General features: G+C 38.5%; 1 pseudogene; it reads right to left on the bottom strand.

Moving 5' to 3' along the window:
• Positions 1 to 19516: 19516 nt before the first annotated feature.
• On the bottom strand, positions 19517 to 21206 carry LOC143641910 (T-complex protein 1 subunit delta pseudogene; annotated as a pseudogene).
• Between the last annotated feature and the right edge of the window lie 1385 nt (positions 21207 to 22591).

Below are 22591 nucleotides of genomic sequence, written 5' to 3'. Positions count from 1 at the left end.
GGACCTCCTCCTCCTGCCCTCACTGGGTCCTCAGAGCCTAGCACAGGGTACTTGCTCAGTGGTCATGTGTTGAATGAATGGATTCATTTACTCAATGATCTGTGATAGGCCCAGTGTTCCAATCTGGGACATAAAGTGGAAAGACAAGGTCCCTGCCTCTCTGTCAGCTTATGGTTCCTTTAGTGGGGACCAACCAATGCATGGACAATTGCCACGCAGTCTGAAAAACCCTTTTGTAGGACATATCTATGTTGTTTTGAGAGCCAGAGGAATATATAATCCAGTCTGGGTGAGGGCAGAGGGAATGGGAGAGCTCAGATAAAGTTTTCTTAAAGAAGAGTTGAATTAAGGGTTTCGAGTCAAGTAAAAGTCATTCAGATCAGAGCAATAAAGAAAACTTGCATGTTGAAACGAAAGAGGGTGTGTTTGCATATCAGCACTGCTATAAGGCAGAGATGCCTTGGTGTGTATGTGTGCGCATGCACACGCGCATGTGCGCAGTTGCAAGTGCTGAAAAGGCTCATTGGTACTCATTCACTTGCCTCCTGTGGTTCTTCTAAAGACCCACAATCCTATTTCCAAATAATGCACTGGGCTGAAACAATGCTTGATACCTGTGTGCTCCATTCTTTGCACCTACTCCCATCCTTTCCCCCGAATCATTTGATTCTCCTGATCCTCGTTCACCTGGTCATGGCTCCTTTTCTTTCCTGACCTGGCAAGGGTGTGACCTCCTCATTTGTTGGACTGTGATCATTGGTGCAAGAATCACTTGTGTTTTTGTTTGTTTGTTTTTACCCAGAAGTGCTGGAAATTGAACCCAGGACTTCACACATGCTAGACAAGTACTCTACCACTGAGCTATACCCCCAGCAAGAAGTCATCTCTAAATCAGCCACAAGATGATTATCCTAGAACAATGAGATGCCTTCATATCACAAATGGTGATTCCCCCTGCCCCCCCCCACCCCCGCATACAGAATTACTTAGTTGTCTTAATTATCTATTTTTCTTTTTACTCAAAGTCACATCTAAATATTGTGTCTTTACCAGCTAATTGTGATGGGGTGAAACCATCCAAAGATACCTACCACACAGCTAAGGCAATGGAACAATGGAATATACCTGTGTTCCCATAAAATCATCACCACTAGTTAGCTGTGTAACTTTGGAAGCAGTGATTTTCTTGTATTTAAAACAAAAACTGGACTAGTACTGTATGTTCCATAAAATGTATTGAATTCTCATCAGAGAGAAAATATTTGGCTTTAAAAGCAGGGTGGGAGAGGCACCTTGTTATTGTTGATAATGAGCAGAAATAGTAGTAATTGCAACTTGTTTTTGTCTCTCTCTCTCTCTCTCTCTCTCACACACACACACACACACACACACACTCACACTCTCACACACTGGATGGAAACAATTCACTTAAAAGAAATCAGCTTAACAGAAACCTAGCAGTGGGTGTAAGATTAGCATTCTCCATAAATGTTTTGATAATTGTACACTTGTAATTAAGTTCTGCTTGAGAGAACTGGTTCTCACGGTGCAGCTTAAGAGCTTCCTTCACTGCTTATTCAACTCCAAAGTTGAGTGGGTCTCTATGTCCTACTAGTCATCAATTTTGTTTGTCCCAAGACCCAAAGCATTAGGATATTGCAGAGAGATGGTATCATGTCTAACATTTGGTGAAAATTGGTAATCTGTATTTTTCTGAAGGAAAAGAAAATACCAAAGCTGTTTAAGTTGTTGAATATCTTCTCATCTAAAGGAGAACTAATTATACTGTTTTTCTTCAAGGGGGTAGTTGGTTCTGCATTTCTGCTATTGTGTTTGTGTGCATATGTGTGTGTGTACCTGTCTCAAATAAAGTCACAATTCCAGTTTGGCAACCCCTTAATTGCAGGGATTGCTAAAAAGATTATTATGCATGTTATTGCAGAGAGCTCAGCACCCTATAAAGTCATGTGGCAGGAACTAGGGCATTTCTCAATTTACCACATTAATATTGCAATAAACCAACTCCTCTCTGTAAACATCAGGCCAATGAGCACTACCTGCAGGGTGGCTTTGTAGAGTCTTCAGAAGAACTTTTTTTTTTCCCAAGAAGATGGGAAAATCAAAATACTTTTGTTAATCCTTATCTTGTCTTTAACTTTTCTCCTTGTATATCTTCTTTTTTCTCATTGAAAAAAATAATACATGCTGGATATAGAAAGTTTTTAAAGTGCAGAAAAGCATAAAGAAGCAGAAATAAAATTGCAAGCCCACTCCCAGTCATGACCACTACTAACCTTTGAAAATTGTGCTCTGTTCTAGTCTTTTTTCCCATGAATGTAAAAAAAATAGTTATAGTTTTTATACTTAGTAGTATAGGGTAGGCATTTTTATTTAAAAATTATTTGTAACCACCATTTTAAATGGGCAACTAATGTTTTATTTATGGAATTTGCCTAAACAGACCCCTATTATTACATGTTAAGTTGATAATTTTTCACTTAAATGAAAAATGCTGCACTGATTATCTTAATGTAAAAATATTTGTGCATATTTTGGGTCACTTTGTTAGTATAGATTATTAAAATCTGGAATGAGAGGATCAGAAAATAGAATATTTTAAAGTCTCTCTCTTCCCACTCCCAAATTTTTTTTTTTTTTTTTTTTTTTTTTTTTTTTTTAGTATCAGGGATTGAACCCAGAGACACTTAACTACCGAGCCACATCCTCAGTTCTTTTAATTTTTTTCTTCTTTCTTTTAAATTTTGAGACAGGATCTCACTAAATTGCTTAGGGCCTTGCTAAGTTGCTTAGGCTGGCTTTGATCTTGAGATCCTCCTGCTTCAGCCTCCCATGCCACTGGGATTCCAGGTGTGCCACCACACTGGTCATTTTAAAGCCTCTTTAAGCACACTGAGAAATTAGTATTTCAAAAGATTATATTAATATTTTTTAAATTTTTAAATAGTTGTAGATGGATACTATACCTTTATTTGTTCTGTTTTTTATGTGGTGCTGAGGATCAAACCCAGTGCCTCACACATGCTAGGCAAGTGCTCTGCCACTGAGCCACAGCCCCAGCCCCAAGATTATATTAATTTTTATTTCCACCACTAGCAGTATATGAAAGAATGTCAGTTTGGGACATTTTCATTTTAATGTATCTTTGCTAAAATTGGTAGATAGGCAACATATCATATATTTGCAGTTTTAATTCTCAGTTATTTGGTTACTAGTGAAGTTGATCATTTTAACAAATGCTTATTTTTCAGGTGCATGTTCACTGTCTATTCATATCTTTGTCCATTATCTAATGAGAATTTAGAGTTGTTTTTTATCTGACTTATTTGTATAAACTCACTTAATCCTTAATCTGTGCTATTAGTTTTAGTATTTCCCTCAAATGACTACTTATATTTCATACATATATCTTTTTGGTGCATAGAAGTTTGGACATTTTATATAGTTAAACTTGTCAATCTTTCATTTCTTTCTTTCTTTTTTTTTGTAGTGCTGAGGTTCCAACCCAGGGCTTTGAGCGTGCTAGGCAAATGTTCTACAACTGAGCTACACTCCCAGCTCTTTTGTTTAATTTTATTATTATTTTTTCCAGTGCTGGGGATCAACCCCAGGGCCTTATACATACTAAGCACATGCTTTACCACTGATTTATACCCTCATACCCCTTTGTTATTTTTAGCTTTAGAAAGTTGTGGTGGCACATGCCTTTAATCTCAGTGGCTTGGGAGGCTGAGGCAAGAGGATAATGAGTTCAAAGCCAGCCTCAGCAAAAGTGAGGCTCTAAGCAACTAAGTGACACCCTGTCTCTAAATAAAATGCAAAATAGGGGATGTGGCTCAGTGGTCAAGTGCCCTGAGTTCAATCTCTGGTACCTCCCCTACAAAAAATAAAGTTATGAGATTTAATGAAATTTTCTTTTTCTTTCTATTTATTTCTTTATTTTGGTACTGGGGATCAAACTCAGGGGGCTTTACCACTGAGCGACATCCCCAGCCCTTTAAGAGAGTCTTGCAAAGTTGTTCAGGGCTTGTTAAGTTGCTAAGGCTGGACTTAGACTTGCTTTCCTCCTGCCTTGGCCTCCTGGCCTCCTAAGCCATAGGAACTACAGCATGCTCACTGCACCCAGATTCTTTTTATTTTCTTTTATTGTGTATATATAAACTATTTTAAATGTAAAACCCACGAAGATACCCACCCCCAAAATCTGAGTATATCACCATCAACTTGAAGAAAGCAAAGGTAATGATTCATTAAGAAGTTCAAGCTGTCCTTTGCTAAGAACCAGTTGGACTGCATATTCCAATAGAAGCAAAACACTCATTACTGGGATTGAATTGCTGATCATGAAGAGTTGGGGGTGACAGGAAGGAAGTTGCTGGAGAATTCTTTTCCCAAAATTAAGTTCATCCTGGAGAGACAAACTTTCACACTCATGTTTTCCATTCTCTCTCTCTCTCTCTTTCTCTTCTTTTTTTTGTATCTAGAAGAAATTTGTAGTAACCAAGGAATGATGATGTAAGATAGCTGTGGTTTGCAGAATACAGGGTTGCTTATTTTCAAAAGGAACTTAAAAACTGGAGGAGGGCTGATAGAGTTCTAGTGTAGCAAGAGTGAAGATCCAAGCTCCAATCCCCAGTGGCAGAGAGAGCAAAGAAAAGAAAGAACAGGAGGAAAGCTGCCTCAGAAGTTCATCCCAGCAGCTCACTAAATGGAAAATCCAAGTCTTGGGACGGACAGAGAAAGTGAGCTGTGTAGTTGTGAAGCCTACAAAGCTGACCTGCTTACTTTTATTTTGACATTGTTGATTATTTAAATATTTGCATTGGTTATACATTCAGCAAGCACATTTGTTTTTTAGTTGAAAATATAACATATATCCCTGTAATCATTCTCCTTTGGAAAAACCCTAATTGACTGGTCTCACAACTACTCAGTAGGCTTTGTTCTTTAACCTATCTGAACTGCAAGCCTCGTGACTAAGAGGAACCACTTGTAAAGAGCTGGCTTTGTGAGCCTGGTCTGATGAAGTGACCACGAATTTCACAAGTTGACATGTGTGCCTGTTTGAGCATGTTTGTCAAGAGTCCTACATAACTTGGGTCTAGTTCTGCTTCTTCAAGGGATTTTGGACAAAACATCTAGCTCTTGATATGCCAATTTTGTCAGTTGTAACATGGGGGCTTTGGTTAAACAGCTAAGCTCTGGGGCTTTAAAACTTGGATTTTAAAAAATCCTGCAAGTAGGAGGAGACTAATAAGCATAGCATTTCTTCCTTTCTGTAATCATATGAAAATGGCAAATCAAGAGAGCCATGAGAAGAAGCCCAGAACCTCTTAGCTGTAGAATACTAGAAAGACAAAGAAGTGCTATGCCTTTAAGAAGCTTTAATGGCCCAACTGGCATCACTAAGACTTTACGAAGTTATTTCTTTTTGTGACCTTTATATTTTTTTTCTTTCTTTTTTTTTTTAAACAGAAGACATATCTACCATATTCAATTAAATTCAAACATTTTAATAAAAATAATGTATTGTGAAGAATAAAAACATGTGTAACCACTCCCCAACCCTCCAATGCTGGGGATCAAATCTAGTACCTCACACATGCTAGGGAAGTGCTCTACCACTGATCTATGCCTCCAGAACCTCAGTGTTTTTTAAAAAGAAATAATTTCAACTTTTCTCGAACCACACTCCCTGCCCCTAGAACACCCTCTTGCAGTAAAATTCTTATTAGGCAGATAAACCAGCTGTGATTGAGGCACTACTGCCACCTGGTGGTACACAGCCTAATTACAGGAAAAACATAAAATTTGGGCTGAGGTTGTGGCTAAGCGGCAGAGATCTTGCCTCCTAGCATGTGTGAGGTACTGTGTTCAATTCTCAGCACCACATATAAGTAAATAAAATAGATATTTTAAAAAGTAAATACTGTTTAAAAAACATAAAATTTCAGTTTTTTTGAGTGAAATTGGAAAGTGACAATAAATGTTATAGTCCCAAAATAGGCCTCTGAAATTTATATTTAATCAAGGCAGTAACTAAATATGTAAAGTAATTATAACCTATTAATCACCAAGTCATTGCCATTGAATCTGGATCTGGAGACACTGACAATTTGATTTTTGCATCTATGTCCTGGAAAAGAAAAAATCCACTTTTTCAGTTGATTCATAGCACTTATTTATTAGTCTTTAAAACAATTTTAGAGCTTTGTAATGTTTTGAACAACCAATAAAAAAATTAAAAAAAACAATTTTAGTTAAGTAATGCATGATGGTTACAGAAAAATTAGAAAACACAAAGAAACATGAAGAATATTAAAATTACTTATGATGGTATCATCAGGGACAATGTAGACACTATTAACATTTTGTAATATTTCTAAGATCAGACTTTTTCTACCTCATTTTGACTGGAATTCAACCCAGGGGCAATTTACACTGAGCTATAGCTCCAGCCTTTTTAAAATTTTTTTATTTTGAGACAGGGTCTCACTGAGTTGCTTAGGGCCTCACTAAGTTTCTGAGGCTGGCCTTGAACTTGTGATCCAACTGTCTCAGCCTCCCAAGCTGCTGGGATTACGGGCATTAACCATTGTGCCTAGCTCCTTTCTACCTCATTGTTAATGGTGGGGAAATAATATTAGTAATGACAGCAAATATTACACTTACTGTATGTCATGCACAGTTCCAAGTGCTTTACATATATACAAAATGAGAGGCATCTCCTGTTAAGAAGCAGTAAGAATGTATCATCACTTCACCGATATTGCTGCCCAAACTGATGACACGGCTGACAAACCCAATCTTTAGAAAAACTCGGCTCTTTTGATCAGAAATGCCAAGGTCCCCCAAGATAATGAAAAGCTGAGAAATTTTTTTCTAACATAAGGAGACTGAAGAGATATGACAACTGAATCTAGTTCATTATTTGAGATTTTATTTATTTTTTTATACTTTTATTTTTAGTTATAGTTGGACACAACACTTTTTATTAAATTTTATTTATTTTTGTGTGGTGCTGAGGATCAAACTTAGGGCCTTGCGCGCGTGTTAAGCAAGTGCTCTACGCTGAGCCATAACCCCAACCCCTGGGATTTTCTTTTCTTATAAAAGTCATTATTGGGGCAGTTGGTACAATTTAATTTGTCTTGTGGTGCTGGGGATTGAACTCCCAGGGCTACTCTACCACTGAGCTACACCCCCAGCCCTTTTAATTAATTAATTAATTTTTGAGATAGGGTCTTGCTAAGTAGTTGAGGCTGGCTTTGAACTTGGGGTCCTCCTACCTCAGCCTTTCAAATAGCTGGGATTATAGGTATGCTGCATCTTGTCTGGGTTAAATATGGTTTTTTTAGCTAATAGTATTTTATCAATGTTAATTTCATGCATATCCTAATTTTGGTAAACATGTCATGGTTATGTAAAAGAATGTCTTTTTATTTAGAGAATGCATGCTGAAGTACCCGAAGGTAAAGGGGAGTCACATCTGCAACTCACTCTCAGTTTTTAAAATTTACACACATACCCTCCCAACACACACAAGGAGAGAGAGATTCAAGAGAAAGGAGGTGGGGGAGAAATTTTAATATCTGGGGAGTCTGGCTGGGGTGGGGGATATAAAAAAATTATACTATTTTTGCAACGTAGTATAAATCTGACATTTTGTCACAATAAAAATTTACATAACTTAATATAAAAGTGTACTTTTTGTAAAATGGAAAATGATTTCTAATTCTTTTGCTCTCTTTCCTTAAACATCACATTGAACAGTTTAGCGAGTAGCCTTCTAAATTTTTACTAACATCGATGTTCATAGCAGCACAATTCACAATAACAAGACTGTGGAACCAACCTCGATGCCCTTCAATAGACGAATGGATAAAAAAAATGTGGCATTTATACACAATGGAGTAATAATCTGCATTAAAAAATGACAAAATCATAGAATTTGCAGGGAAATGGATGGCATTAGAGCAGATTATGCTAAGTGAAGCTAGCCAATCCCTAAAAAACGAATGCCAAATGTCTTCTTTGATATAAGGAGAGTAACTAAGAACAGAGTAGGGAGGAAGAGCATGAGAAGAAGATTAACATTAAACAGGGATGAGAGGTGGGAGGAAAAGGGAGAGAGATGAGAAATTGCATGGAAATGGAAGGAGACCCTCAGGGGTATACAAAATTACATACAAGAGGAAGTGAGGGGTAAGGGAAAAAAAAAACCAAGGGGGAGAAATGAATTACAGTAGATGAGGTAGAGAGAGAAGAGGGGAGGGGAGGGGAGGGGAGAGGGGATAGCAGAGGATAGGAAAGGCAGCAGAATACAACAGACACTACTATGGCAATATGTAAATCAGTGGATGTGTAACTGATGTGATTCTGCAATCTGTATACGGGGTAAAAATGGGAGTTTATAACCCACTTGAATCAAAGTGTGAAATATGATATATCAAGAACTATGTAATGGTTTGAACAACCAACAATAAAAATTTAAAAAAAAAATTTAAAAAATTTAAAAAAAATAAATAAATTTTTACTATGCATATACAATTATATGCATATGTTTGTATCTCTCTGTGTATTTCTACATGTAATTTTTAGTAGGTTCATACTTAACTACTGCAATAAAATATCCTGCTACCTAACTTTTTAAATTCTGTATTATTGTTATTTTCTTACATCAGTACATATATACATGTACCTAATTTTTAAGCTTTGTATATTATATCCAGAGTGTAGATGTAGTACAATCTATTTAGTAATTTTCCTTTTGATGAACATGTAAATTTTTATTTCCTTTTTCTATTAAAAAACTCCCAGTGATTGACATTTTTGTGTATTTGCAAGTATTTCTGTGGTTTAGACATGGAATTCCTGAGTCAGAGGATATTCACAGTTAATCTATTGATTAATATGGCAAGGACCACTTAAGTAGGCAAAAGTTTACCTAAGTAGCTTCTTCATTATCAGTGCCAGAACTATATATACAGAGTATGTGAACGATGGCTAAGACCAATCTGTGGGCCATTTGAATGATTCATGTGGCCCACGATCTGCTTACAACTGTGCACTGCTGACCAGCACAGAGCCGTGGTTGCCACCCTTGTGTATTAATGAGAGCGTTGCTGGCCGTGTTCTCTCATGCAAGCTGATACATGACTCCAGTCTCTCAAGAGTTCATTGTTAACCTGGAGGTTTATGACAACCCTGTTAAGTGCCCTTAATTACTTGCATGCTTTCTGATGTGTTTAAGAATACAGCTATTAATTATTGTGACTCTTGGATCACTACTTATCTTCTATTTTACTTGCTTCTCTTTGCTGTTTTCTTGTCATTTATTCACAACTGATTCAATAAAATCAACTACATGTCTGCAAGAAAATATTGAAGCTATGAAGAAAGGCTTAACATAAATGAATAAATGTAATGATAATTTTTCTTGTTATGCCACCCATCGTCTTCCCTAAAAATATCGGCTCTGTCAGCCAGCTTTTCATCTATAGGGAATTTGTTGTGCTTTGGGAGAGGGGAGTGTGTTCAAGGGCAGGGGCAGAAATGGTTTCCCCAATGAAAAGGCTTAGGGATTGTTTCCAGGCCAACAGAAGTGTTTTGAATGATTACTGTAAACTAGGATATGCTCATACTGAAACTGGGTGCAGTGGTGCACACCTGTAGTCCCAGCACTTGGGAAACTGAGCAGGAGGATTACTTGAGCTCAGGAGTTTAATACCAGCCTGGACAACATAACAAATCCCATCTCAAAATATAAAAATAAATAAATGACCTTACTTTGATTTGAACTTTAAATAATGTATAACACGTATCAGTCAAGACATCATGTGATACTCCATAATATATAAAATTTTATGTTTCAATTAAAAATATATAAAATATAATGGTTTTTAAAGGATGGAAAATTAAAGTGTGAAAATCTTCAGGTGGCAAAATGTTTATTCTTTGACTCTAAATTATTGGGTTATAGATGTAAAATGTTAAGAGAGAGAAGAGAGAATAATTAATTTGATGCAGGGTACCAGCAATGTTTTGATGGGGATATGATCTTTGGGCTGGGCATGGAAGGATGAGTAGGTGTTGGCTAGGTTGATAAGACATAACAGAAGACATTTACAGGTAGAGACAATACTGAATTGCACGAGTGAAGCCAGAAAGACAGTATTTGGATCCCTGGTACACTTGTGACCTCTGAGAACTCTGAAGGTTGGTAAAAATCCTAGGCCATTAGGTCTCACATTTTTATATGCATATAAACCATCTGAGAGTCTTCTTACCATGTGGATTCTGATTCTGAAGGCCTGGGGTAGGCCTGCAATTCTGTCTTTCCAACAAGCTCCCAGGGGGTTCACAGACCACACTTGGAGTAGAAAGGCTGTAAGCACAGTTAGTTATTATTAAACTGTTACTTCAGCGGGGCCTGCTAGCTGGCACGATTAAGAGAAAGATGGAGAGCACACATTTGCCTTTTGCTGTGAGCAAATTAATTAAAAGTATTTGAAGGCTTTTTGAGACTATAGCATTTCAGATTCTTTGTACCTGAACCAGCCAGGGATGTAAATAGGGAGTGACTCATCCTGTAGGTCACCTGCCCAGGTAACCAGGGGCTGGCCCTGTAAGGAAGGTAAGGGAAAGGTTTAGACTGGCTAGATCAGTTCCTGGATCCAGATAGCTGGGCAGTGCCGAAATCCTTAGTCTGGGGGCAGTGGTGAGAAGTGGAAGGAAAGAAGGGCACATTGGATTGTCATACATTTTTAAACTGGTTGGAGGTCTTTGTGAATAATAATACTTAAGAAAACATAACCCAGGGCTGGGGTTGTGGCTCAGTGGTAGATCGCTTATCTCGCATGCGTAAGGCACTGGGTTCAATCCTCAGCACCACATAAATAAATAACATTTTTATTTTACTTATTGTGCCCATCTACAACTAAAAAAAAAAAAAAAAAAAAAAAGAGTCTTTAAAAGAAAAAAGAGGGCTGGGGTTTTGGCTCAGAGGTAGAGCACTTGCCTACCATGCGTGAGGCACTGGGTTTGATCCTCAATACCACATTTAAAAAAAAAATAAAATAAAGATATTGTGTTCACCTATATAACTAAAAAATTTAAAAAAATTAAATTCAAAAAAAGAAAAGAAAACATAACCCAGATCACCATTTTGAGTTATTTTGATGATACTTTCTCAGGTATTTAATTTTTACTGAGAAAATAGCTACACAACCTGGGATGGCCTGATTTGAATTAATGACGTTGTTCTTTCTAAAAATAACTTATTCTTATCATAGGAGTTACATTTGTTCTTTGCAGAACATTTGACAGTAAATGACATTTCGGGGTGGTCACAGATGATAATTAGTCTGGACTAATTTCCACTTATTCTAGTTTTCCATGCCTCTCCTTGTTACCCTGCCCTCCTTTCTTGGGGCTCTGGCGCCAGTGGGTTTGTGGATGTGGCAATCAGAACCTGCGGTCAGGGAAAAGCTGGAAGGCTCTTGCTATGCTAGAGGCAAACTGTGATCTCCAAATGAGATCGCTAAGCTCTCCTTCACTTTCATCTTCCCTGCTGTTTGTGAAATGTAGTGGAGAGACTTCATAAGACTAATGAAGGAGGAAGAAAGATCAAGTGATTATTTTTCACAAGAAAGGTAGTTTTGCTCATGCCTTCCTTTCCCTAATGAAGCTTACACCTTCCACAGATGATCTGGAGCAGACTACATGGCTGGAATTTAGCACCAGGGGTTGGATGCTAAACACCACCCACACAGAGACCATTGCAGAGGTGAGATCATTCTAGAATGATAAGCAATTGTTAACATCAAGGAGGTCACCAAGAATAAAATCAGACAGATGTTTGAGCTTATTGGAGAGAATGATAAAATCAGAGGCTGAAGGAGACAAGGTAATGAGGACATCACAATGCAAAGTGAATTCAAGACACTTTTGATATGTTCCCAGCACAAGGTCAGAACCCAGGGCATCAATCTGGACACCTATGTCTTGTGGCTCACCAAGGAAGCTCCTTGGAACTGAGGTTTCTTTCTTAGTTGTGGTTCCACTAGAATTTCAAAAACAGGGATTCTCATGCTTTGGAGTACACACTCATCATCTGGAAGAACTCATTGGGAATGTAGATTCCTGGGCTGCATCCTAGCTGGCTGACTCAGAGAAGAACCTGGCAGCGATGCTGATGGAAGTGGTTGAGCCCATCCTCAGGGTGTTCTGCTCTGTTTTGGATACACACTGATTGGGTACTTTGGAAAAAGAATCAGTGTAGGTCTTTTCCCAGAAGGAAGATATGCTTTTATTCCCACCAAGAACTAAGCACAATGAAGAGAAGTAGTCCAGAGAAAGGAAAACACAGAATAGATAGCCTCAACTTTGACAAAATAGGTTTATGTCATTAGTGGGCTATGTTATTGACATGGAAAAACACATTTGGGTCTTTTCATGGTGTCAGAATTCATTGAATAACAATAAATTCCCAAACGACACCACTGTAACACCCGATAGCCATAAGCTAGGAAATCACAAATTCTTTTATTCCATTCCAATCTTGATTTCTAATATTTATAATATTCAAGTCACATGTGCTTCACACAATATATCATATATATTTGAAGCATATGTGAATTTCTGATATATATATATATATATATATATATATATATATATATTAAAAAAGACTAAAAAAGAGTTAAAGATGGCTGAAGAATTACAGGCTCCTGTGCCCAGAGCACAGGCAGAGAGCAGATATGATGCAGAGTCATAGTCACAGTAGGTGGTCAAATAAGGGTTTTAAAGAACCAATTTCACAGAATTATCAAGGCAAAGAGTACAGACAGTGAGTGGCTTCAGAATATTAACTTGGAGTGTCAACTTGAGGGGTCCTCTTGGAATAGGTTGTGCAGGAGAAGCTGCACTGAGCTGCTTAGGTGGTGGGGTCAGAGTGCTATGTTGTCCATTCTTGGGGGACTCCTTCTTTTATGGGTCTTAGGCTCCCATGTCCGGTGTCTCTGATATGATTTGGGATGCCAAGTGTCTGGGTGCTCCTAATTTAGTTTTATAAGTTGGCATGAACAAATTATTCATCCATTTGTGCTTTATGGTTGTCCTGGGCATATTGTTTACTTATACAAAGAAGGTACAGTCATTCTACTTTGGTACTTGCATTCAAAAAAGCATTGAAGTTGTAGCTCAGTGATGAGCACTTCCCTGGCATATGTGAGGAACTGGGTTGTATCCTCAGCACCATGTAAAAATAATAAATAAAATAAAGGTATTGTGTCCATCTACAACTAAAAAACATTTTTTTAAAAAAAAACATTTTATAAAGTAGTATTTTGCTTTACAAAATGCAGTAACTCAGCCTGCTCTCCACAGTGGACTGCTTCTTATTTTTTAAAATACATTTTAGTTGTAGTTGTTCACGGGCCTTCATTTCATTTATTTATTTTTATATGGTGCTTAGGATTGAACCCAGCGCCTCGCACGTGCCAGGTAGGCGCTCCACCACTGAGCTATACTCCAGCCCCTCCACAGTGTACTTCTGGAAAGTTGGGTAAATTAGTCTTTCCTTTTCTGCAGTTTTGTTTTCCATACTTTCAGTTGCCTATGGTCAAACAGAGTCTATAGGAAAAGCAGAAATAAAAAATTAATGTTTAAAATAACTTACAATACTTTGTTTATATTTTATTATCTTATTAGTTATTGTTAATCTCTTACTGTGCTTAGTTTATAAATGAAATTTTATCATAGCTGTTATGTAGATGAAAAAGCATAGTATATATAGAGTTTGCTACTGACCATAGTTTCAGGCATCCACTGGGGGTATTTGAATGTATCCCCCAAACGTGAGCAGAGGACTACTGTATAAATCAAATTTGTATGACTTCATCTTTAGTTTCCCTTTGCTTAAATCCTAACATGTCATATTCACTTTTTTTGTTGTTGGTGGTGCCAGGGATTGAACTCAGGGACACTCAACCACTGAGCCACATCCCCAGCCCTATTTTGTATTTTATGTAGAGACAGGTCTCACTGAGTTGCTTAGTGCCTCACTGTTGCTGACGTTGGCTTTGAACTCACGATCCTCCTGTCTCAGTCTCCCGAGTCATAACCATTTTTGATGTTCACATGGGGGTGACTTTATCATCTTCCGCCCCCCGCCCCTTTTTTTTTTGGTGGTGATGGAAATTGAACCTAGGGCCTTGTGCATGCAAGGCAAGCACTCTACCAACTGAGCTAAATCCCTAGCCCTCATCTTCCCTTTTCCCACTCCATCTCGCCTCTCCACCCAGAATGTAACTGCCTGTGACCGGCAGCAAGCGCACTGCCCTTTACTCTGTAGTAGCAGAGCCCTGGTTCACTTGGGGGCTCCCTTCCACATAGTGACTTCTGGGGGTCACTCTGATGCCTGAGGGCCTCGCTCTCCCTGAGTCTGTCCCACTGAATTTTCCCTGTCTGACCTGTCAAGTTGGGCTGGAGACCCAGACTGACCTAGCCCCTGTTTACTCATTTAGGGTGCACTACTTGTCAGACCAGTCCCCTGTGTCGGGTGGCCACCCACCTACCTGGCTGGGTTCTGCTGTCGCTGTGCAAAATCTAGATGACTTTCTTAGTTGGAACCTGTGCTCCACAGCCAGCAATCTGACCTGTATTTACTACCAGAGCAGATAAGATGCACACTCACACCACCAGACAGGACGTCCACAAGCTTCTGTTCCCTGACAGCCATCTGTCCTGAGACACACAGTCCTCTCACCTCGGTCCTAGTCCTCCCACATGTCCATTTTCTCCATAAAAAGTCCACTGGATCCTATTGTCTTATTTATTTTTAATTTTTTTTCCTGGTTGTATATGGACAGAATGCCTTTATTTTGTTTATTTATTTTAGTGCGATGCTGAGGATCGAACCCAGTGTCTCACACATGCTAGGCAAGTGCTCTACCACTGAGCTACAGCCCTATTGTCATATTTTTTACCTCACTGTCACAAAATGCTGGAGAACCAAGAAGAGGAAATGAGATGTCTAACTGCTTAGAGAAGAAGAGCTCAGGACAGGGCAGAAAACATCCAGATCTGCTGACCCTTCCTCAAGACACATTTTCCTATCTTTTCTCAGTTTCTGACATTAGGGATTGTGGGAACTGGAACTTGGATGTATTGAGGGCTTCACAGTAGCGTCCCTCGAGAGCCTGCTCCTTTGACAACAAGTAGATCAGGGACAGACACCTGTCACCTCAGGCCTGGACTGTCACCTGGTCATGTTTCAGTGGAGTCCTGAGATAAGGCTAAAGACTAGAAAGTCTACAGGAAAGCCTAGAAGTTGACAGAAATGAGAGAAGTAGACAGGGAAAGAGTCCAACAATACACAGAGGTGGCCACTGGCTTCTCTGTCCCGGAAAGCTCCAATTCCCTCCAGAGGACAGCTGTGTAGACCCAGGGTTCCCATGACTTCTGTTTCTTCTTTTTAAAATAGAAGCTAGGTAGCTGGATTTTATGTACGATTCCTTGATTTTAAATATTGTTATCAAACCGATAGTTTCTAAAAATATCTCGTGGACCAGACAAATCATGTTCATGGTGACCCAGTCAGGTATCTCCATGAAAAACAGTATTTTTTTAGGATGAAGGGACACCTCACAAGAAAATAAGAGCCAAGCCAGCTCTCAGTCTTATGGGTCGAAGAGCCATACTAGGAAGCCAGGAGTTAAAAAGGGCCCTCGCCATCAGGGCTATGGGAGTGAGATCACACACCAGGAGATGGGAGTCTGGGAAAGTTAGCTCAGCCGTCTGAGACTGTGTGGTCTGCGGAAATGCCAGTGAAAACCAGGCAAGGCAGGGTCTGCACTATCCTGAAAATAATAATTCAAAAAAATTTCTCTCAAGATTCAGGGAATTTCTAGGAGGTGAGGGGCAAATGCATGAGTAGAATGATCACCAAAGTAACCCACATTTATCTTTACCTTATTAGCACCTCTTGAATTGTTGCTTAAGGTGATGTCTGCTTGGTTTTTCCACCACGAAGTTGTAACTTTTTTTTTCTTTGCTAATAATATTTATTTGGGGAAGATATTCTGAGAGCATACAAATATTCTGGCTTTCTTAAACTTTTGTCCACCAATGTTAGCCTCCAGTGGCAATTATGACTGTGGTGTTCTGATGATTATTTTCTATTTCCCTCAATCTTTACATTATAAGTTAGAATTCTTCTGTAAAGTTTTCCCTTCTCCCAATTTATTTATTTATACACTAGAGTCCCAATACTATTTATTTTAATCACTGGACTTTGATCTAGTACTATTTTAATACAGTACTATGCTTAATAAAATATTATCTTTTTAAAATTTTGTTGCTCAAGTTAGGAACTCTTTAAGGTTGGCCCTTGTGCCCTTTCAATAAGTCCTCCATCCTCTTCTGGCATAACTTGTTTTCCTTCCTGTTTCAGCCTTGGAACCCACTGTTTGTTCAAGGAGACATGATTCCTTTTGTCGGAGAATTGTTTTTAGAAATCAAGATCTTGAGCTAAGTTGTATTTTGGGATCAAGGGGTATGGATGTTATTAAATGGCTTAGTATATATACAAGTTGCCATTAATTAATTGGTACCAGGCATTGAACCCAGAGCCTCACATGTGCCAGGCAAGTATTCTACTATGAGCTATATCCCTATTTCTTTTAAATTTTATTTTGAGACAGGCTATTGTGAAGTTGCCCAGGCTGGTCTTGAACTTGCCTTAATCCTCCTGCCTTAGCCTTTCGGGTAGCTATGATTATAGACATGTGCCACTGCACCCAGCACTAGATTAATTTCGAATAAGATTACACCAAATACACTGCTGCAAACAATTTTTCAGTTTTACTAATCCTATTGTCAACTCAGGTAAATTTTCATTCATATTTCTTTATCATTCCCTCTACTCCCCCCTTTTTATTCTTGCTTTCTTTTTTCTAATATATGAGAAAAAATGCACATCATTTATTCTCTGATTCGAGTCATTTGGATATTACACTCATTCAACAGAACTTCAGTGATATCGACAAAGTCAAGTTCTAGGCAGCAGGGTCATATTCTTTTGGTTACTCTTTGTATGGAATTTCTTATTCCATCTTTTTATTTTCAATCTATTGGTACTTTTGGATCCAAAGTGAGACATTTGCGCATAGCATATAGTTAGATCATGTGTTTTTAATCGGCTAATCTATGTCTTTTACTTGAAAAATTTAATCCATTTACATCTGACCCTGTGCCTTTCCCTGGGCATGTGTGGCCACTTTCCAATTTTCCCAATATATGCAGTTGCTTTTGAATGTGCGAGTCTTTAATGTCTAGCACATCACAAGGTGAAAATGAGGAGGACGGGGAAGGGCACTAGCCCTTTAAATTCTTCGGGAGTTTGGCTGGACAGGGAGGAGCTTGTAAGAGTGGGCTAAATGCTACCTGCTTCTTTGTCTGCACCACTGTATTCAGAAGCACTGATCAGAGTACAGATATTTGAAGCACAGGATCCTTTTGACCACAATGGTTTGTGCATTCTGTGTAGGTTTACTAGGAACATTTACACAGATGCCTGCCAGGGGATTGTGGTGTGGGGCTGGGTAACTGCTACCCTACCAAGAGCTGAAATTGACCCAGATTAACTGCAATTTACCATCTAAGCCTGCCCTTGGACATTGCAAGCCTTCAGACTCTGGATTCTGCCTGTACAATTGTCCTCTAAGTGGGGAGACAGATTCCTGATGCCATTTACTGGAATCCTCTTCCTAAGAACCTATTTTGAATCATCTTGCTTTTCCCTTTGGGTTTATTTTGTTACTTTGAAGTTAGAGAAGTATCCTTGTGTGAAAAACTCAGTTTCCATTTTAGATGTTTTTTTCTTCCTGTTCGATTACTGAGCATCCAAAATTTATTTGGTGTATGGTATGAGGTAATGACCAAAATTGCTTTTTTATTCCTATTCAATTTCCAATGAATTGTCCCAGTGCCACTTATTACCTTTATGTGCCACTTATTGCCTTTATTACCTTTACATTAATATTTATTAACTTTTGAGACTCTTTCTGTTGTATCTTTTTTCCAATGATATCTTCTTGCATCAATTGGTATCTTTTTTTTTTTAAATTGTAAAATACATGTAAAATTTGCCATTTTGACCATTTTTTAAGTGTGTAATCAGTAGTATAAAGCTCATTCACATTATCAGGCAACCAATCTCAACTCTTTTTATCTTTTGAAAAACTCTGTTTCCAATGAACAATAATTCCATTCTTCCTACTTCAACACCTGGCAAACACCATTATATGCTTTTTTCCCCCTCTATTTTTAGTACCAGGGATTGAACCTCGGGCACTTAACACTGAGCTGCATCCACAGTCCTTCTTATATTTTATTTTTAGATGTCTTGCTAAGTTGCTTAGGGCCTCACTAAGTTGCTGAGGCTGGCTTTGAACTTGGATCCTCCTGTCTCAGCCTCCTGAGCTGTGGATTACAGATGAATGCCACAGAGCCCTGCTACCATTCTACATTTTGTCTATGAATTTGAGGACTTTAGGTACTTGATATAAATGAAATCATAAAGTATTTTCCTTTTTGTGATGGACTTATTTCTCTTTTTATAATGTCTTCAAGTTTCATCCATATTGGAGAGTATGTCAGAATTTCTTTCTTTTTAAAGATTGAATAATATTCCATTGTATATTTGTACCACATTTTACCTGTTTATTTATCCATCATCAGGCACTTGGTTTGCTTCAACCTTTTATTTATTTGTGAATAACACTACTATGAACATAGGTATACAAATTTGTCTTCAAGACCACTGATTGTCAGTATTTTGAAAATTAATTTTAATTTTATAATATTTTCAGGTCTGATATGGGTCCCACACTATTCTTGGATTCTAGAATTTCTCTTGTGTTCTTTCACATTTATTCTTCCAAATGGATTTTGAAAATTTAAATGATTTTATCACACTCCAAGAATATCTATTGAAATATTGATAGAATTATCAAATAAATGATATAAATTAAATTTAAACATTATCTTTAAAATATTTTTATTAATACATTGAATTAATCATGGAAATAAAATTTCAAGCAAATGGTACCTAAAAAACTACACTTTAAGGGCTGGGCATGGTGACACATACCTGTAATCCCAGTGGCTCTGAGGCTGAAACAGGAGGATAGTGAGTTGGAAGCCAGCCTCAGCAAAAAAGCAAGGCGCTAAGCAACTAGCTTAGCGATTTTGTCTCTAAATAAAACATAAAATAGGGCTGGCGATGTGGCTCAGTGGTCGAGTGCCCATGAGTTCAATCCCCAGTACTCCCATGCACCCCCCCCCAAAAAAAAAAAAAAAAACTACACTCAGGAATTGTAGAGGAAATAACCTTCCAAACAAGGAATCTTATTCTGCTTCAATCACACCATTAGATTGCATAATAGTGCTGGCCAGCAAGTATTATCCAGATTATCAAGTGGTTACTACACCGTCAGTTTTCAGAATGTTCCAGTTTCATTTGCTGGGGCCAAAGCACTGACTGATGAGGGCTGGGGGTATAGCTCAGTGTTGGAGTGCTTGCTCCCCTGATTGACATCAACAAAAGCCAGACAACCAGTTTCTCTAAAATGTTGGAAATACTACCTTTTAGATATTAATGCAGTAGTTTCCTCCTGGTTGGGTGTGCTGATTTTTTAGTTTTGTTCCCGTGGTAATGGGAGGGAAGCCAGCAATTTCAGCTAGTATAGATGGAATGACCTGCATAGCATCTAAAAGACAGGAACACAGTAGGATCCCAAACCACTCAGTGCCCACAGATATTCAGTTAAGCAAATGGTCACCTTGTTTTCTGGGGCATTACCTCCTGCAATAAGGTGTCTCTTCACCGAATGACACATAACACGTAGGGCACCATGAATGGAGGGCTCAGTTCTTCAATAAAAATGTGTTAGAACATGAACAATTATGACTTTTTCCAGGGTTGGCACAGCCTGTAATCTGGATCAGTCTGCCAGAACCATTTAAATTGACCTCTTCAGCCGTGCAGCAGAACACAGCATGCCAGCACAGATTGGTCAATATAAGTGACAGGCTTGGTTCCAGTTATTTTACAAGTGCATTCCATGTCTTCTTTCTCAGTATCCTTAAGTTACCATGATCTGCCTTTGTTCAGCAAGGGTAATGTACGATCACTAAGAGCATCTCTTAGAGTCCTTCTGTATGAGAAGGGCATTAGTTTCCATCTTTTAGACTTGCCACACCAATTTTAGGCTCTCTTCTCTCACAGCTCTTGAGCCATCCAGAAGCAGTGAGAAACTGTTAGTTGATTATCCACATCTGTTTTGAGAGCTGATAAAATGGATATGCCCAATCTGAGCCTTTTCAACTCCTGTTTTGTGTGACAACCACCCATTTCACCAACTTAAGTCATTAATTGTCCTACCAACTTTATTGCTTTTTTTTTTCAGTACTTCTCATATCCATACTAGTAGCAATAGCTGGTTAGTCACTTTCATCGCTGCATTTATACTCATTAGAAGAACTTGACTTGAGTTCTGAATGCTAGCCTTTGAGTTTTATGAAGTTGCACTACTTCACTCAGTTCCACAGGTCAGGATGTGTTAGCCAAGATCTCGATACTCTTTTCCAAAGCCTCCTGGGATGACTTGGAAATAATGCTTAGATGAATCCCTTCCTTCCTTTTTGTTTTCTTTCTTTCTTTTTTAATGCTAGAGATTGAACCGAGGGCCTTAGGCATGCTAACCATGTGCTCTACTGCTGAGCTATATACCCAGCTCCAGAAAAATGCCTTTCTCCCTTTCAGAAGCAGCTAAGTATGGGAATCTTAAGAGTGAGCCAGAAGTAATGACCACTCATATGGTGCTATCTCCTGCTGCTGCTGCTGTTTCTTTTTGGCACTAGGGATTGAACATAGGGCTGTATGTGTGCTAGGTAGGTTGTTCCACTGAACTACATCCTTAGCCCCCATCTCCTGCTTCTGTATGTCACACCTTCTGCAGCTCACCAGCATACCGTCTGCTAGATGTGATGCTTGCATTTGTTTCAGGATTGTGGCACTATCATTTATAATGTTCACAATCACCTTTTGCATCTTGAATAGTTTTATCAATTCCTTGTAGTCCAAGGCTTATTCTCATAGCATCAGCAACAGCTTTGGCCATGGGGATATTGCAGGAGCAGATGGGTGCCTTCCTCACAGCAGCAAGCAGCTTGAATGGGCACCCTGCTCGGGGGTACAGTTATTTTTATAATATTTAATCTTCCTTTTCCTGTATATGTTATGCCTATTCAAATTTCCTAACACTCACCAGTTTCATAAACTTTTTCATATTAATCCTAAGCATGACATCTTATAATTTGCTGTCAGGTTTTAAAGACTTGCTCCTGCCTGGTTAGGAAGAGGCTACAGGGTGGCTAGAAATTTTACAATAATTTATTTGCTGGGGATTTTGGTCAATTTACTTTAAACCAGTCCTCAAAGTATGGTCCCCAGATCTGCAGCATCAGCAACCCTTGAGAACCCATTCCTATGCAAATTATTGGGCCCCACCAAAAATAAAACAAAACAAAATAAAATAAAATAAAATAAACACCCTGGGCAGCCTAGTCATCTGTGTTTAACAAGCCATCAAGATGATACTGAGAAATACTTATGTTTGAGAAATACTGCTTTACAGCCATGTTTCCTAACCTTGGCTGCACATCAGAGCCTCGTAAGGAGCTTTTTAAAAATACCAGTGCCTGTGATACTTCTCCCTCCCTGCCCAACTGTGATTGGCTTGGAAAGGGACCAGGAACAGGGATCTTCCAACTTCTCCCATGTGGCTTTAATGCATAACCAGAGTTTTGAACATGATTTCAAAACTCAAGTTCAGATATAAAATGGGGGAACGAAACTTAATCTCCCTGGGCTGCTGTAGGGATTATGTGCTAACTCTTAACTTGTAGGAAAAGTTCAGTAGAATGTCTAGCAAATGGTAAACCACTCAACAAATGGTAATTACTATTATTATAATTCTGAGACTTAGAGATCAGAGCTACATGAAAGGACATTGGGAACTTGAAGACCAAGTATTGGTTCACTAAGGTTGTGATTCTAAGGTTGCCACGCCATGCCCATTATCATCAACATGAGGTTTTAGGGTTGTTTGTGGATCTTTGTGCATGCTATTTGCTTTAAACTTTTCTCTATGCTCGTGAAAAATCCTACATATGAGTATGGTGATAAAGATATGGGCTTTGGAGCTGGCAGATTGAATTTAAAAGCTCAGTCTAGACACTTGAAGCTGTGTGATCTTGGACACAAGACCTAAACCTCAGATTCGTCACCTGTAAAATGAGGACACTTACCACTGGCAGGCACAAAATAAAATGGCCTATGAAGCAAAATGCATAAATGTGATAAGTGCTCCAAAAATCTTGACATAGTTGCATTCATTACTTTCCCTGCATGGGAATCACATGAACCTCTTTATTCAATAATTATATTAACTTGTTTATTACTAGTTTGGTGCTTAATGCACTAGCTAGTCTCGTGGATACTCTT

This window comes from Callospermophilus lateralis, chromosome 1, assembly GCF_048772815.1.
Source record: "Callospermophilus lateralis isolate mCalLat2 chromosome 1, mCalLat2.hap1, whole genome shotgun sequence".
Lineage (NCBI taxonomy): Eukaryota > Metazoa > Chordata > Mammalia > Rodentia > Sciuridae > Callospermophilus > Callospermophilus lateralis.
The sequence above is the reverse complement of the archived record's forward strand: the minus strand, read 5'-3'. Positions and strand labels throughout refer to the sequence as shown.